The sequence below is a fragment of the Dipodomys merriami genome, unplaced genomic scaffold, assembly GCF_024711535.1.
Source record: "Dipodomys merriami isolate MVZ:Mamm:240054 unplaced genomic scaffold, mDipMer1.0.p SCAF_17, whole genome shotgun sequence".
Lineage (NCBI taxonomy): Eukaryota > Metazoa > Chordata > Mammalia > Rodentia > Heteromyidae > Dipodomys > Dipodomys merriami.
This window is the reverse complement of record NW_027203048.1, coordinates 1,902,889-1,919,944: the sequence shown is the minus strand read 5'-3', so window position 1 is coordinate 1,919,944 and position 17,056 is coordinate 1,902,889. Positions and strand designations below refer to the sequence as shown.

At 40.3% G+C, this 17,056-nt stretch overlaps 1 protein-coding gene across 2 annotated transcripts in view; it reads right to left on the bottom strand.

Annotated features, from left to right (window-relative positions):
* Positions 1-17,056, bottom strand: part of Vsnl1 (visinin like 1) — a 114,256-nt gene that overhangs the window by 91,780 nt on the left and 5,420 nt on the right. The window contains exon 1 of one of the 2 annotated variants that reach the window (XM_070025024.1): positions 3,943-4,235. The exons of the other annotated variant lie outside the window; for it this stretch is intronic. The gene's annotated coding sequence lies outside the window, so the exon portion shown is untranslated. Of the gene's footprint in view, positions 1-3,942; positions 4,236-17,056 lie in introns of those variants that run through there. 2 annotated transcript variants of the gene reach the window in all.

Here is a 17,056-nt window from a genome sequence, read left to right as displayed (position 1 = left end):
TAGTAACATTCTTCATCTAGTCCAAGATAATCACTAATTTAATTAAGGTGCACAGAAATCACTCAATGCAAAGAAAAAGACTTTTAGAATGAGACATTAAAAGAAATAATACTTGGGGCTGGAAAGGTGGCTCAGTGGTAGAGCACTTGCCTTGCATGCATGAGGCTCTGGGTTCGATTCCTCAGCATCACATAAGCAAAAAGAAAAAAAAGACAGAAGTGGCGCTGTGGCTCAAGTGGTAGAGCGCTAGCCTTGAGCTGAAGAGCTGAGGGACGGCACCCAGGCCCAGAGTTCAGGCCCCATGACCAGACCCCCCCCCAAAAAAGAAATAATACTTATCAATTAGGAAGGACATGATTAATATTGAGACTGTAGGGCAGTCCATAGAACTCCCCAGGAAGTGACTTCAAGAATGTTTGGAAACCATACCTCTGTGCAACCCAAATAAAAAGAACCTTTAAAATGTCCAGGACAGACAACATTCCTGAGCATGTTAGTCTATACAGAAATTCCAATACAGGAAGGTTATAACATTCTGAATCCTGTTACCCAGTCACAGAATATGAGTCCTATATAGCATGTCAAAGTAAGGTACTTTGTCATTCCAAGTTTCTAGGTGTCTGTAGAGGCTGCCTAGTGTTTAGAATAGCTTGGAGTGGAATAGTAAAACTAGATAATATCCAATTTACCAAGAACGTTTTAAAGAGCAGAAACTAAGTTGGCATTCATCCCATTTTGAGAAAGGTTTGTCAAGATAGGTGATGTTGTATCACATTGCTGATTAATGGATATGCTGAGAAATTCATCACTTGCCTGTTCAGCTTCAACACCCTCCCAGACTGTTTAGCTCCTCTATCAAATGAGAAAGTACATCCAACTCAGTCTTCCTCTGGCCTGCCTCCCATCCTTCACATCCCTATCCTGAAAACCTCAGGTTAAGATTTGCTGGCATTTCCCCAAGGAGGAAATTGCTGGTGATTGTTATCTTCCCCAGGGTTTGGGAGATGACATGTTTTGCAGAAGGAACAGGAGGACCCAGATCTCTTAGAACAATATTATGTAGGCACCCAGGAAATTTGTGTGGAAGAAAGAAAGAAAGAAAATGAGAGAGACATGGTGAAAGAGAGACAAGAAAAGAAGGAGACACAAAAAGGAGGAAGGGAGACAACTAGGAAGGCCATACTGACTGCTGAAGAAAACTGCGCAAGAGGAAAGAAGCAAGCATAGCCTGAGGAGAAGCTGTGCTGATATGGTGAGGGGTTAAAAGGCCTCAGGATCTCCTCTACAGGGCCACTTCCAGTTGACTTGGGCAAGCATTCTTCCTGTAGTTGTCTGCCTCCCCTTCCTCTCCCCTTCTTTGCAGATGTCTTTCTGGAAGATTTCCAGGAAGGATGGAGATAGGCATCTCTGATTCGGGTTCTTCCTTCTAGGAGTCAGAGGAGCTGGCAGAGCCCACTGTGCATTGGTGCTGCAGCTTCCTCACCCCATTAGTCCTCCATCCCCGCAGCTGCAGCGGTTCTGGAGAAGGCCAATGTGGCAGAAGGGTGGGGATTGTACCTGCAGTGTCTTTGAAGGCTGGATTTCCTGAGGATTATAGGGGACAAGCAGGGAGCAATGGAGATGGGCCCCAGGATGTTCTCATGCAGCCCACTGGTTTGCCAGTGCCCTCATATTCCACAGAGAACCCATAATTGACTGAGATGCAAAAGAAGCCAGAAAGATGAGCCAAAAAAAAATCCAATGAAGTGGGTATATTAGAGTTGAGGGCGAAAGGAAGAGGTAGGCATTCCAAGGTTTATAAAGAGAGGGGAAGAAGAGAGAAGGTTTCAAAAGGCCCCTGAAGACTCTCACAAATGTGCTGCAGAGCAGATATTTGTTTAAGGACTGCAGCACTGTCATGGAGGATGCAGAAACTGCAGAGATAGGAGCTGTTCCCATTCAAGATTCCCTTTTGATGGCTTATTCCATAGACCAGAAGTTGAATTCATTTTTTCTTTAGCTCCATGGTTCTGAGCCTCAGTTTTCTCATCTGTACAACAAAGGGTTTGGACTAGATATCTTAAATAAGATCTCTGTTTTACCTAACCTTCTGTAACTCACTCTATAAGCTAGCAATCTGACACCAAATGAGTCTTACTACTTGATTCTGTCCATTCCTTTTTCTTTTCTGCCAACCATTTATCAATACAGAACAACACCAGCACCATTCATTGCACTAATGCCTACTCAATGATATAAGGAACACCAATTGGGACAAATGATTGGGTTGGTCTTTCTATTCTGAAGTAAGTGAAGGATCTGAGAAAGCAGTATGCTTTATACTGTGCACTTCCAAGGAGAGGCTGCTCTCAAAATTTAAATTTCCAGTGTCATCATGTAAATAAATTATAAATTCCTTGTGGGGTTGGGATTGTTGGACCGATGGAGATGCCTAAAGAAGCTGACAGTGGCTCTTCTCACCTTTTATTTCATTTTTATCCAGCAATTGGACCCAATCTTCCATGCAACCCAGCACATACTGGCCAGCTTCTGATTGCCAAATGCAATTCTGCCCAACTGCTATAGTGCAGCACTTTATGGGGTGCACTCATGAGGAAGCGATACAAAGATGCACCAGCATCCCCAAAAGGTAACACATGGGCCACATACACTCACACACATGTAATCAGTTCAGTCACAGTGGGAGTAAAATATGTTTTCATAGGAGTTTCATTGTACATTTGTCTCGAACCTCCTTTCATTTTTAAAAGATTAACATGCAGAAATAAAACTCCTCTGTCTCCAAGGGGGAAGTCACCTAGAGACAATATATACTTCGGGTTTTTGACATCCACCAGTGTTTCCATTCCATTTTAGTCCCCCAAATAAGGACCGGAGGCTAACTCCAGTAAGATGGGGCCCCTTCTCCCCTCCCCACCCCCACCCCTCTCAAGGCACTGATGTGTGCAGAGCCTACCTCTTCGACCCTAAGGAACACCCTACCTCTTTGCCCCCTCTCTGCACATTGTCTTACAGCAATCTTTTCCATATGGGGTTTGACCTTGTAAACAGCCTTGTACCACTTTCCGGACAAGTAACAACCCATTTTAACTCAAAATCACAGAGCGACCTTTTCTCCTTTAAGGAAACACAAGCCAAACATAACGCGTCTGGGTATGTGCTTCTCAAGCCTGCATTCCGGAAGGCAAGGCGGAATGTAAAGGCAGGTAACCAGTTTGGGTCTGAAGTGAAGGTCCCCACTCAGCGACAATCCATCTCGGTTCTACCCAAAAATCCACGGTGCAGTAGAATAGCTTTCCTTTTCTTGTCCATTCACCATTGTGACGGGGTGAGCCCGGGGTGGGGGTGGGGGGAGGAGAATCCCAGACGAAAAATGATCGTTTCTAAGGACTAATTTTATTTTACACCTATCTCCTTAGATTTTTTTTACACACTAACATCTCTCTGAACAAGCATGCCCGATATCCACACCAGTCAGTCACTCAATTTTACTTAGCAAACATCTTTTGTTGCTCTTCCAATAGCGATTAAAAAAAAAAAACAAACACAAATGGTGCACCAACCCCACCGATGACAGGTTGGTACTTGACTGCAACCACTCAATAGTTCTATCAGAAACTGGAAAACTTCACGACCGGTTAATTAGCTATTTAAATCTCTCTATGGAAATCCACCTATTTATAGACCTAAACTAAAAAGGCATCTCAATTTCACTTGTCTTACATCTAACTTAAGACAGTTCCCCTAACACGCTGCATATATAAACACCCCCCTCGCCCCCACCCCATTATCCCCCAAAGCCCCCCACGGACTAATAGCCAGTCCCCGTGCACTTAGACATATCTATGCAAAGCAAGTGTGTGACAATAGCCAAAGCATCTCCCTGACAACTGGCTGCGCTACACATTCAGAAACGCAAGGAAGATTGTATTTTCCACTTACAGTTACAGCGCTGCGCACGTCCAGTTAACGAAAACGGTAAAGACTCAACAGTTCTTTTAAATAAATATATGTATGCCTATATTTAACTGGCAAACGGTTAAAACGTCTGTCTACGTGGTTCTCTAGCTCGTTCGCTCGCTCGCTCGCTCTTTTTTCTCGGAGCTCGGGGCTGCTTAAATCCCTCCTGGATCGCGCCCTGCAAGCCGAGCCGTCGCCGCAACACGCTCGGGTGAATCTCTGCTGCAGACTGGGAATCCCATAGAAAACCTAGGGTCCCTGGAGCTGGATGCGCAGGCGCACGAGCTTCCGCCTCCCAGGCACCCCCTCCCTTCTCCTCTCCTCCCGCCTCCCTGGGCTCTGCAGCCCAGCCTGGAGAACTGGGGAGCGGTGACCAAAAGCCGCCAGGCAATGGCGCATGCTCAGTTGGCGGGGGTGGGGTGTGTGCGGTGGGGGTGTTGTCGGAGTTTCCGCAGGTCGATTCCCAGGATCCAGATTTTATCAGACAGGCCAAAAGGAGAGTAGATTCGGGAATGGGGCCCGGCTGGTTCTATAAGCCGGCCCTTGGACAGGCGTGGGGGGGGGGGGCAGATGGGGTCAACCCTGCTTTGCAAGTTACCTAATCTGGAGGCTTGAAGGTGGAGGTCTGAGGTGGGACCGGTGGAGTCGGCTTCCCGGCTTCCCTCCACCCTCTCCCCGCCCTCCACTGGTGGTCAGGTTGCAAAGTGAAGAGGAAAAACTGCAGAAATCCGGGAAGAATGCCTACCTGGCTAGGGGCTCACCGGGAGAATGGTGGGGCTTTCATGCTCCACAGGCCGGGTCATCTGTGGGTCTCGGGCTAGGAGGACTAGATGCCAGCTCTACCAGCTCTGAAGGGTGCCGGGCACTGAGGTTTCTTTAACTCCACACCTTGGACAAGTTATATATATACATATATGTCTGTGGATACTTAATAAAGGCCTGATGCATTACACGAAAGAAGTGTCTGGTGAATAGATTTTTGGATTGGGTAGAGGAAGATGGGGGAGGTTAGGAAACGAACAATCTGGCAAATAGAGGGTTGAGGGCTGGGCCTAGGAGATCCATGAAGTCCCTTCTTGTATCATCACTGAAGGAACACCTTGCCGGCCCTGCCCCGCCCCCCACTGGCCTGCCAAAGCCTAGAAGACTTGGCAAGGACTAGTGCCCAGCAAGTGCTGGTCTCTTCCCTCCCTGGAAAGCCAGGGCAGGGCATGTTCCAGATGTCCCTGATCACTTCCCCGCAGTGTAGTGGGTGCTTGACCTTCACCTGCTCAACCACTATTCATTGGAATAGTCTACTGAGTCACAGACCACAGACGCTGTCCTGTGCTTTGGGGATTAATGCAGTTAGCACAAACCTTTCATAGGTTTTCATTCAAGTGAGGTGTGTGTGTGTGTGTGTGTGTGTGTGTGTGTGTGTGTGTGTGTGTGTGTGTGTGTGTGTGTGTGTGTGTGTGTGTGTGTTCTGTCTGTCTGTCCTGGGGCTTAAAATCAGGGCCTGGGCGCTGTCATTGAGCTTGTGTTCTCCAGGAAAGTGTTTTACCCTTTGAGCCACAGCTCCACTTCCCCTCTCTCTTTTTTTTTTTTTTTGGTAGTTAATTGGAGATAAGAGTCTCACAGATTTTCCTGACTGAGCTGACTTCCAACCTTGATCCTCAGATCTCCGCCTCTTCAGTAGCTAGGATTACAAATTTGAGTAGCTAGGATTACTGGTGTGAGTTAGATAGGATTACTTTTAAGAGAAGACAAATTCTGGGGGTTCCAAGAAGATGGAAGTTCTCCTTGAGCTTTACAGTTTGCCCAGTGTCTTCACACTACGTTCCAGAAACCTGCAGTTGACCTTTAGGGACTGTGGACACCCAGAGCGCCTCCTGCGGCAGCTGGACTGGAAATCCACAAGTCACCGCCCGGAGGCAGCGGCCCCAGGCTTCAACGCCAGAGTTCGGCTTCGAACTCCCTTAAACTGCCTAAGTGGGGACCCAGAGAATCTGGCACCAGAAGCGGAGGGGCTCAGGCGATGCCTGGAGGCGACGTTTGGGACCTAGAGATCAGGGACGCGCGTTCCCAGCCCAGATGCTTGGAAGAGCAGCACCGAGGGACAGCTAGGTTTGGGGACTCCCGGGACACCACCCTCCGCCGGCCCTGCTCTGCGGGGTTTCTTCCGCCGGGTGCTGGTGACCGTGGAAACCCGGAGTGCGGAGCCGCACGGACCAGGGCGCGCTGCGGCAGCCGGGCGCATTTGGAGACTGACCGGCACCGCAGTGCGCACTGCGCCGCGGGCAGCCCCGGGGCCAGGCGGCTCCTCTCCGTTTCCTGGATGCTGCGGGGCCCCAGTCAGTTCTGGCTAAGTCACCTTTGCTAGCCGGAGAGGCAGCCTTCGGAAAGGCTGGTGAAGTGATTCCCGTCTTTTGTGGGTTTCATCCACTACTGCACTTTAAGCATGCCTCTCCGGTTTCTCCTTCTGCAACCCCCCTCAGCCATTTCTCAGCTCCAGACATAATTAAGTGGCAATATTCAATTTGGATAACTTACTTTTCACACACACAAAAGCACACACGCGCGCACGCGCATACACACATACATCAGGATACTTTAAATCGTACTCTGCTGCAGAGTACATTTGATTTAGATGTGTGGGCTTTTGTAGAGCATTTACTAATGGGCAGGCAGCTGTGTGTGTGTGTGTACGTCTGGTCTGTGTATGTATATATATGTGAATGTGCACATGTACATACACGTGCAAACACACATAACTATCTAACAACACAAACACCTATCCCGTGTGCTGTGTCATTGTTTAGTATTCTCGATGTCATATCTTAATCTCCAATTATGGTGCAGCTTTGCCTCCTTAAACTCGAATAAGTTTTGCTATTTAAATCATTTTAATGCTTTTTAGTTAACTTTTAAAGGCAGCCAAGTCACAGTGGGGATACATCTGTAAGAGGCATCGAATGTCAGCATTCAGATTCCAGAAAGCCATTCCCCCTCTTTAGGAGTAAAGGGGAACGTGCTGGAGCCACTAGATGGTGAAGGGAGCTCTCTGTTCCTTTTCTCCATTAGGCATTTGCAGAGATCACTGGGAGGGAGACTTGCTGCCCAGAATTCTGCGTGCACAGGAACTAGGATACGGCACCTTGCTGAGTAAGAATGTCAACAGCTCTAGCAATTGTCTGATATGTAGAACCACCATATTCTTAACACAGAAAACTTCAGTGTGAGCTTTCCCACCCTGGGTATTAGGTGAAGGGGGGAAGGGGGGGAGAGGTAGAGGAGGGAAGAAGGTACCACAGCCTGTGGGGTTGTCGCTTTTATTGGAGTACTAGGTGGCATGCTCTACTGAGCAGAAAAAAATACTTTCTTAATTTTTTTTTTTTGGTTGATGCCAGTATGTGGGCTTGATCTCAGGGCCAGAATGCTGTCCCTGAGCCTGTTTGTTCAAAACTGGCACTCTATCACTTGAGCCACAGCTCCACTTCCAGCTTTTTGATTGTTAATTGGAGATAAGAGTCCCATGGACATTCATGCCTGGGTTGGCTTCCGATCCTGATCCTCAGATCTCAGCCTCTTGAGTAACTAGGATTACAAGCATGAGCCACTAGCCCCTGTCATAATTTTTTTTGTACTGGATAGCAATAAATTATAATTGCGTATATTTTGTGGTTAGAAGCTGGTGCTATTATATAATACATGTGTATGTGTCTCCCTATATGTGTATATATATGGAATGATGGACTCAAGGCAATTAACATATTTACCACCACAGATACTATTTCATTCCTTAAGTTTAAATGAAACATTGTATCTTTCATCAACAGCAAATTATATTGTTTACAGCAGTTTCTAGAATTACATCTCACTCCAGGTACAAATAAACAAAATAAAAGCAAGGATAACTTTTAGGTGCACATACTCCATTACCTTTAATTTTGATGTGAGTATGTAGAAAACTGAGAATGGGCATGAACGTGGCAAAGACCAATTGTGGAAGAGGTCTGAGCTTCTGGCCCTGTGAACTCCTGGTAATATTATTTTTTAAAAATATTTTGAATAAAATATATGAGCCAACAAGGGCAAGAGTTAAGGTATGAGAACAGTTAGGAAACTAGAAGAAAAGTTGTGCTTGAAATTCATTATTAGAAAATGAGGGTCAGAAATTTAGAAAATGGATTTATGCTCATTTAAATGCATAAAGAATAGTTCTGGAAAAGGTAAAGTACCATTATTCTAAAGTCTGACTTTTAAAATATTATTTTTAAAATTGTTTTAAATACGATTTTTAAGTTTTAGATATGATTTTAGGTTGTTGTAGATAGGCATTTCAATTCAGCATGTCACTTTATGAAAAATTGCATCATGATCAATATCAACTTTTCTGTTTTCCCATTGTACTCCCCTGACTCTCTCAACCATCACCACAAGTTACATGGTTCCTCTTAAAATCTAAGTCTTATACAAGATGCATTATATAAGATATTTACGTTTTTCTTTTAAAAGCTATGCATGTATTGACTAATAAAACAACCTCCCTGAAGTTTCTTGGGAAATTCTTAAAAATGATATAATAGAATAAATTCTTACTGCGTTCTTTTGCCTGAAACAAAAAAAAAAGCATTCACCCTATTGATTATATTCCTTCTATATGTTTTTTCTACAGGAAGTGGAAAAGTGTGAGACTATGAAACAATGATTTCCATGAAATCAGAAGAGCTCCGTGAGTACAGAGAGGAGGTAAACTTCTAATTATAATAGGCCTTGTTGCTCATTTCTCTTAGTCCATCTTCGATTTATTTCTGTAATCTGTGACTAAGAGAGAGATCTAAATTCAGTCTGAAACTTGCTCTCTAGATCTGAGAATCACTTTCCTTTATAGTGAGCAATCAAACTTTCTTGACTCATTATCAAAATGCTGAGTTTCTTGGAAGTTTTAATGCTGAGTTTCTTGGAAGTTTCTTAGAATCCCATGGGTATAGCAAACCAGGTAACCTAAGTACATAGAAGACTGGGTCAAAGGTCTATAAATTTGAGTATAGTTTATGCTACTTAAGGAGACTCTGCTTAAATACACACAAAGCCAGAAACAAATGAAACAAAACAAACAAAAATGCAAAGAACGACAGAAAGAACAAAGAACAAAACAAACAAACCAAAACAAAGGCAATGTTATATTCTACGTTTGAGCATGAGTTTTTTTTTTTTAAGTTCATAAAATTTTTACCTTTGTTGTCAAAGGTGCTGCTGGCTAACACCTGTAATCCTAGTTACTCAAGAGGCTGAGATCTGAGAATGGCAGTCCAAAGCCAGCCTGGGCAGAGAAATCGTCCATGAGACTTATATATCCAATTAACAACCAGAAAATGAAATGGAGCTGTGACTCAAAGTGGTAGAGTGATAGGTCTGAGCAAAAGAGTTCAGGGGCAGAGAGCACTGAGGCCCTGACTTCAAGCCCCATGACAGAAAAAAAATAGTTGTAAAAAAATTAGGGCTTTTATTAATGACAAGGAAAAGGAAATGATAATACAATCAAGTTAGAAGTGACCCTTACTTCTTTTCAATGGCTTTTATGTTAGGCTTTATTAGACTTTGTAGCATCATCTTTTTAATTGTGTAAATAACTTCTGCAAATAGTATCATGCATACAGATTCCGGGGGTGTCTGTGTTTTGGGCAGCGATTGTTCCAAAAAGAATTCTACAGAGCTTTCTGACTAAAAGCTGACCTTACTGACTTGTTTCTCCTTTCAATCTTTGTTTTAATATAGATTAAAAAATGAATTTCTCAATTTTAGTCTCAATCTTCTCATTGTTGGCATACAGAAAAGCTACTGAATGGTGGGATGAGGTCAAGGAGAAAGGAGTATCAAGAGGAGAAGCAAGGGAAAATGCAGACAAGAGTCCAATGTATGTCCTGCAAAATTTAGAAGTGAGGGAAGGGTTGGGTAGGGGAGGAATGGGTAAGAATGTCGATCAAGAGATATATTCATAACTGCTTTATTAAATGGCAACTTCTATGTACAACTACTTAAAAATAAAAGTTAAAAAACTATTTAAAAATAATAGTAATAATGATAATAATAATAGACAAAATAAATTTCTCAACCCCAACTGGGAACCTTAACATAAATCTAAAGAACATAAAAGTAGCCAATCTTATGCCTCTTTCCCAGAGATACCCAGCACAAGTAAATTCCACATTGTTTATATTTTAAAAAATCATAATTTAGTTTCTATTTTTACTTACTGCCTGAAGGAGGCAATAGATTCCTTCAGTTTTTAGTATTGTTTCCATTATTTCTGCTTTAAAATTCACTTTTCTATCCTAAAGTGGTAGTATTCAAAAAGGGAATTACTAACCAGTGATCATATTTGATTTTTTTTTCAGAGTGTAGTTTTATTTTCTAGACCACAGTTTCTAGGAGATTGGACTAGCCTTATTTTAAATGCTTGAGTAACTAACTAGAAGTAGTATTTAGTAGTTGCTAGAGTTTGGTGGTTTAATGTTGCTGGAAGATTTATATTTTATTTTAAGGATTTGGCCCACCCGATGGTGCTTTGGGAAATGCTGGAGCTGTAGACCTTCAGGATGGAAGGCCTCGGGGCAGGTTGCTTGGTTATTGGAGGCTTGCTTACTAAAGAAATTGTGGTAGCCTGGCTACTCTGCTTTCTAGTCAGCTTCCTAGACATGGAGTCAGCCTTTCTGCCTCATGTTCTTGACCATTGACATCCATTATCTCTGTCAGAGGCACATATGAATGAGTTTACCAAATCTTGGACTGGGAACTCCAAAACTGAGAGCCCAAATTAACCTTTTGTCTTTAGTTGTTAATCATCTGAGACATCTTGCTGTAGTGATGGATGTTGATGAACACAACAATGGATACAGATTGATTTATGTTTTATCTTATTTATCAAACATCATCTGGGCCCCAATTTTGGCCTAGGCAGTAGGTGAAGAGGGTTTTCAGGTCAGTATACACCTTACAATAACTATTTGCTCATGAAATAAGTACCATAAGACTGATGTAAAATATGTATTAGTAATATCTTCAGATGACTTTCTCTTTTTTTTTTTAAAAGAGGGGCATACATATGCTTATCTAAAATTTTACTATGCAAATTTTAATTTTTTTAAAAGATGACAAAACCTATTCTATGACAAGAATATAAGCAATATTGTTCCAATATTACTCATGGGTACATCTAAAAGAGTTCTGATTACACATTAATAGTGTGATTTATAAATTTCCCAAATTGGATACTTAACTGAAACATCTGGAAGTGTTAGATGATATTTGATCCTATACAAGCATTTTATAATTACAATGACAGTGCCAACTTTCTTCAGTCTTAATTTATCTTAATCCCATTCTAATTAAAATTGTGATAATTTCTTACTTTTGATTTCTTATTTACAATTACTTAAAAATAATTTTTATGAGAATTTCCTACAGATATGTCAGACAGACCCAATCTCTATAATAATTAGCTCCCTTCCCCCGTTTTCTCCACGGAGCTCTACTTCCTCCTCTTCCTGCCCCCTCCCCTAGCATTTTGATGGTGATCACTGTCAACCTGTCATCTAAATCAGACCTTTATATGTCATCTTCAGCATCGCCCATTTTTCTCATTCTCTATCAAATAATTACATAATTTTTATGAAATCAATCTTCTAATTGTGTTATCGATCCATCATTCTTGCTGCTTACTGTAGTGTGTACTTGGGCTTGCTTTTCTCATTCCAGGATTATTTTGAACACTCAAATGAAATCAAGTCACTCCCTTGAATAAAACTTTTAAGTGGTTTCCTTGGAGGAAAAAAATCCTTAGCACCACATATAAGACACTTTAAGACCATTTTCTGACTATCTATCCCAAGCCTATCCAGAGCCATCTCTTGTGATGTTCTTCTAGTGCCTTATAGTCCATCACAATGTAGTACTGGTAGGTTGCTAACCCTTGAAAGCCTCAGTCCAGAAGAACCTGTGGACTTCAAGTCACTTACAGTGAAGTTTATGGTCAGCAAGCTGACAGGCTGACCCTCTTGGGTAGGGACAGCACTTGTCCTTGAGCAAGGAGGTTTATATAGCTAGGAGGCTGAGGGTAGAGAATTTCACTACGGGTGGGGAGTGGTTTGTGAGGTGTGTGAAAGTGGGGGATTTCTTTGTGGTGGGGCTGAGATTTATGGTTGCAGCTATCAATTGAATCCATAAGATAAGATCTGAATCAGCTATTTTCAGGGAAGAGCCTGTATCATCAGATTTTGGGGAAAGGCCATGCTTTACAGCAGGGCTTAAGATAGTGTAATGGCTACTAAGGAGGAGATTAGGCTAAGAAGCTTGCAATGTTTTATTTCTCTGTACTTTTGCAAATGTTCTTTCTTTGGGAATGATCTTCTTTCCCTTGATTTGTTTCAAAGAGTCTTTTTGTTTGCTTGTTTGTTCAATGGAACAGTAGAGAAATAAAGCCAGAAAAAGCAAAAAGTGAAAATAAAAATTAAAAAATAACAAACAAACAAACAAACCCTGGGGAAGAAGGCATATAATTCCAAAGCAAAATATAAAGGCCACTTAGAAAAGTGTACATGCAAGAGTGGAAGGGGCTGCGAGCCCTTGTAATCCTTCAATTTCAACTGAAATATATCTTTACTGAAGGCTTTTCATCACATACAGCAGATAATTTATGAACCGTAAAGATTAGTCAAGTTAAAATATCCAAAACTGTTCACAAAATATAAAGCTGTATTTAAACACAAGATATTTGTAATAGCAATCAGTTAAGGGCCTAATAAAAGCTTATGTTATCTAGTTTTTAACCTTAAAAAGTCAAATGAAAAGTTATAATATTATAAGTATAGAACTCAGATAGAGAGAAAAAAGAGAGAGGATAAAAACCTGTTCTGAGTTTAAAACTATCGCTAAAATAACAAATTTAGAAATTTGCACAAGTATCTTCTATCTTTGTTAAATTGATATTATAGTATGACATTTTTGTCATGTGATGAATCTACATTTAAAGTATTTAAAATAGGGCCTGGGAAGGTGGCTCAGTGGTAGAGTGCTTGCCTTGCATGCATGAGGTCCTGGGTTCAATTCCTCAGCACCACATAAGCAGAAAAAGCCGGAAGTGGTGCTGTGGCTCTAATGACAGAGTGCTAGCCTTGAGCTGAAGAGCTGAGGGGCAGCACTCAGGCCCAGAGTTCAGGCCCCATGACTGACAAAGAAAAAAAAAGTATTTAAAATATTCATTCACTAAGCAATTTTCAACAACTTCTATTATTCTTGTTTTCTTTACATTAGGTAGAAATTGTAAGTGTGAAACTATGGAAAATACTTCCCATTTTATAGCTTTAAAATGATTTCACAATCATATTTTATCTGACCCCTAGAGAGATATTACTGCCTTAATTTACAGTTTAGAAAGTCTACATATTACAATCCTTTCTAGGAGTTACTGCCTATAGCAGTAGAACTAGGTGAAACTCTAGTGAAAACCCAGTCTTAGTAAATTCTCGGTGGGGCTAACACAATGTTTCTTGAATTTCCATCATCTTTTCCAGGTCCAGATTCTTGCTTGGGATGGCAACAATATTCAATAGTGAATTATAATTTAGGAATAAGAAAATTAATGAAAACAACAATAGATGTTTCAATATAATTTTATAAAACATTGATATTTAATTCAATTAATTTTTTATACATATACACATCACATACTTATGTACACATGCTTGTTTTTATGACATCTCTATGTAGGGGTATATATATCTATGAATGTATCTATCCATAGATTATTTTCACAGCTGCAGTCTGTAGATTTTAAGAGCAGTTAATGCCTTGTCCATAGTTTAATAGCTTTCTTAGTCTCTTATGTAATTGAAAGAAATGTCTCTGGCTATTATGTGTTGTGTGTCAAACACCAGAGCCAAAGTAGACCAATTAGATATTTTTATGGGTTAGTATGGAGATAGTTGTGTTAGTTTCTTCCTGTGTCAGAAAAATCTAATTTATGAAGTTTAAAAATGTCACATTCAACTTTGATATTTCTTGTATATTTTATGGGCTGTGTAGCCTGTTAATTTTTATCATTGATTTTGGTCTTCTGTGGAATCAAGTTTGCTTTTTCAATGTTCAGTGCAGATTTTGATTCTGGTCATACACTTAATATGGTTTCTTTTTTGCCTTAACATTCTGTGTTTATTTCAGTTAGTTATCTTTGTGCTTTGACTCCAGACAGGCCATTTCTTTCTTTCTTTTTTTTTTTCTGAAAATGCTAACTGGTTGTCTTCTAAAATTTTCTTTTTTCTTTTTATGGAATAAAAATATGTTTTACTCACATGTCTTTAGAGCAAATGCCCCTTTGCTGTCTTTATTTTAATAAATAAGTACTATTTTGCTTTGTTGTTCATCCCTACTTTGGGGAGCACTAGTTGACTCAGAATTTTCCAAGAGGTGACATCCTCTTACTTTAAATCCTTTTCATTTTTCACTTGGATATTTTTAACTTCTCTCCGATCTCTATATAAGGGCAAATTAATATGCTTAGCCATTAGTTACATTTGTGAATCCTATTAAGTATCTATCCAATCCAATTTTTTGAATTAATATTGGCACCAGTATTTTCTATTTCAGTCTTTTAACTGAACGGTTACCATTTGTAAGGTTTTGTTTCTTTTTTCCTACTAGAACACAAGGAGCATATGACTCTGTTTTCAAAGGCCAACAGTGCACTTGAATCAAATTTGAGGTTATTTATACAACTCTGATTTAAAAGACTTATGGTATGCATTACAAGAACAAACTTCTTAATCTACTCTTATACCATTCAAGTTGAAAACCTCCTTTATCTATCAATCAAATTCTCTTGGATTTAGTTGAGTTTTTAGTGCATATTATTTCAAATATTGTTCTCTTTCTGTGATAATCTATAAGCAGCATCTTCTAAATGTATTTTCAAAAGCCCAAGTCATTATAACAAATAATTTTTCCTAGATATGGCAGAAAAGGAACTTCGTATAGCAAACCATTATTGCCATCTATATCCAGCAAACATTTATTGAACACTTAATGCTATTCTGGATAATAATTTAATAATGCTAATTTGTATCTGAGATGACATTGAACCAGTTGCTTCCATTTGAAAACAATTAAATTTATGATTTTGATTTTGAGTTCATTTAATATAATTTCCTGAGAGGATTTTTATATTGTGGCTCATGAAAATCAGATTAAGTGCATAGATCATGGCAACATTGCTAGAGTAATGTAAATTTTGTTTAATTTCCCAGGCTACCTGATGCATGTCTGAATAAAATTGAGTATTAGTAACACTGTAATGTTAAACAATAACTTGAAAATGAAGTTACATAATACATTCTCAGTTATAGATCAGGCTTTATTTATTTATTTATTTTGCCAGTTGTAGGGCTTGAACTCAGGGCCTGGGCACTGTTCCTGAGCCTCTTTGTGCTCAAGACTAGCACTCTACCACTTGAGGCACAGTGCCAATTCCAGCTTTTTCTTAGTAGTTTGGAGATAAGAGACTCATGGACTTTTATGCCCTGGCTGATTTCAAATCACTTTCCTCAGATCTCAGCCTCCTAAGTAGCTAGGATTACAGGTGTGAGCCACCAAGCCCAACTAATAGGCCCTATTTTTTAGTGTACTTTTAGCTTTTTTTTTTTTTCTTCCAGTTGTGGGGCTTGAACTCTGGGCCTGGGTGCTGTCCCTCAGCTCAAGGCAAGCACTCTATCACTTGAGCCACAGCCTCACTTCTGTACTTTTAGCTTTCTAGCACATGGGTATTCTCAGAAACAGTCATTGTCTCTACACCTTACTAATTTCTGAGTGAATGCTGCAGCAGTACACTAATATGTTGATTGTGGATTGGCTGAAAAATAAGCCGATTTTGAGGCTTGAACTCAGGGCTTGGGCACTATCCTTAAGCTTTTTTTGCTCTAAGCTAGCACTCTACCATTTGATGCACAGCTCTGCTTCCTGCTTTTTGGTGTTTTTTGTTTTGTTTTGTTTTGTTTTTTGTCAGTCGTGAGGCTTGAACTCTAGGCCAGGGCACTGTCCCTGAGCTCTTCATCTCAAGGCAAGCACTCTACTACTTGAGCCACAGTGCCATTTCTGGTTTTCTGATGACTTATTGGAGATAAGAGTTTCACGAACTTTCCTGCCCGGGCTGGTTTTGAACCACATTCCTCAGATCTCAGCCTCTGAGAAACTAAGATTACAGGCGTGAGCCACCGGCAGCCTGCTACATTGATTTTTTTTTTTTTTTTGCCAGTCCTGGGGTTTGAGCTCAGAGCCAGGGCACTGTCCCTGAGCTTCTTTTGCTTAAGGCTAGCACTCTACCACTTGAGCCACAGCACAACTTCTGGCCTTTTCTGTGGTACTGAGGAATTGAATTCAGAGGGCTTCATGCATACTAGATGAGCACTCTACCACTAAGCCACATTCCCAGCCCTGCATTGATTTTTAAGAGATAAAAATTTAAAGTAATTTTTAAAGAATAACATCACTTAACAACAATAAAAATATAATAAATGAATAATAAATCATTTATTACTGTTAATAAGTTAATTACTTTTACTGTTGAAATATTTAAATTGTGCATATTTGTATAGAAAATATATAATTTATATACTTAGCACAATGGGATGTTATGCTACATGGATATTAGAAAAATTTCACATCAATCAACAAGTGTTTCTATGTTTTATGTAATACAAGTTTGTAGTAGATATGCTGGATATTATAAAAACATTTAACTGAAAGTAACTTACTGTTTGAGTTAATTTCTATGCAATCAGACTAAGAGAATAAAGGAAACTGGATTTGACAGCGGAAATTTCTAGTCTTTGGCAACAGATACTGGAACCATCTTTTGGCAACCAGTGTAAACATTTGAAAGCCTAGAGAGATATTTATCCTCTTCTCTATATATTTCTCTCTCCTTTATTTTTCTAGACTATATTATTGTTCCCCTTGCTGTTCGTTTGTTGGCTTCCTTAGAATTGATTACCTCTTTCTAAGGCCTTTGAAAAAGTTTGAAGAGTTTTCTCTTTTATTCTCTCCAAAAAAATGTCATACACCT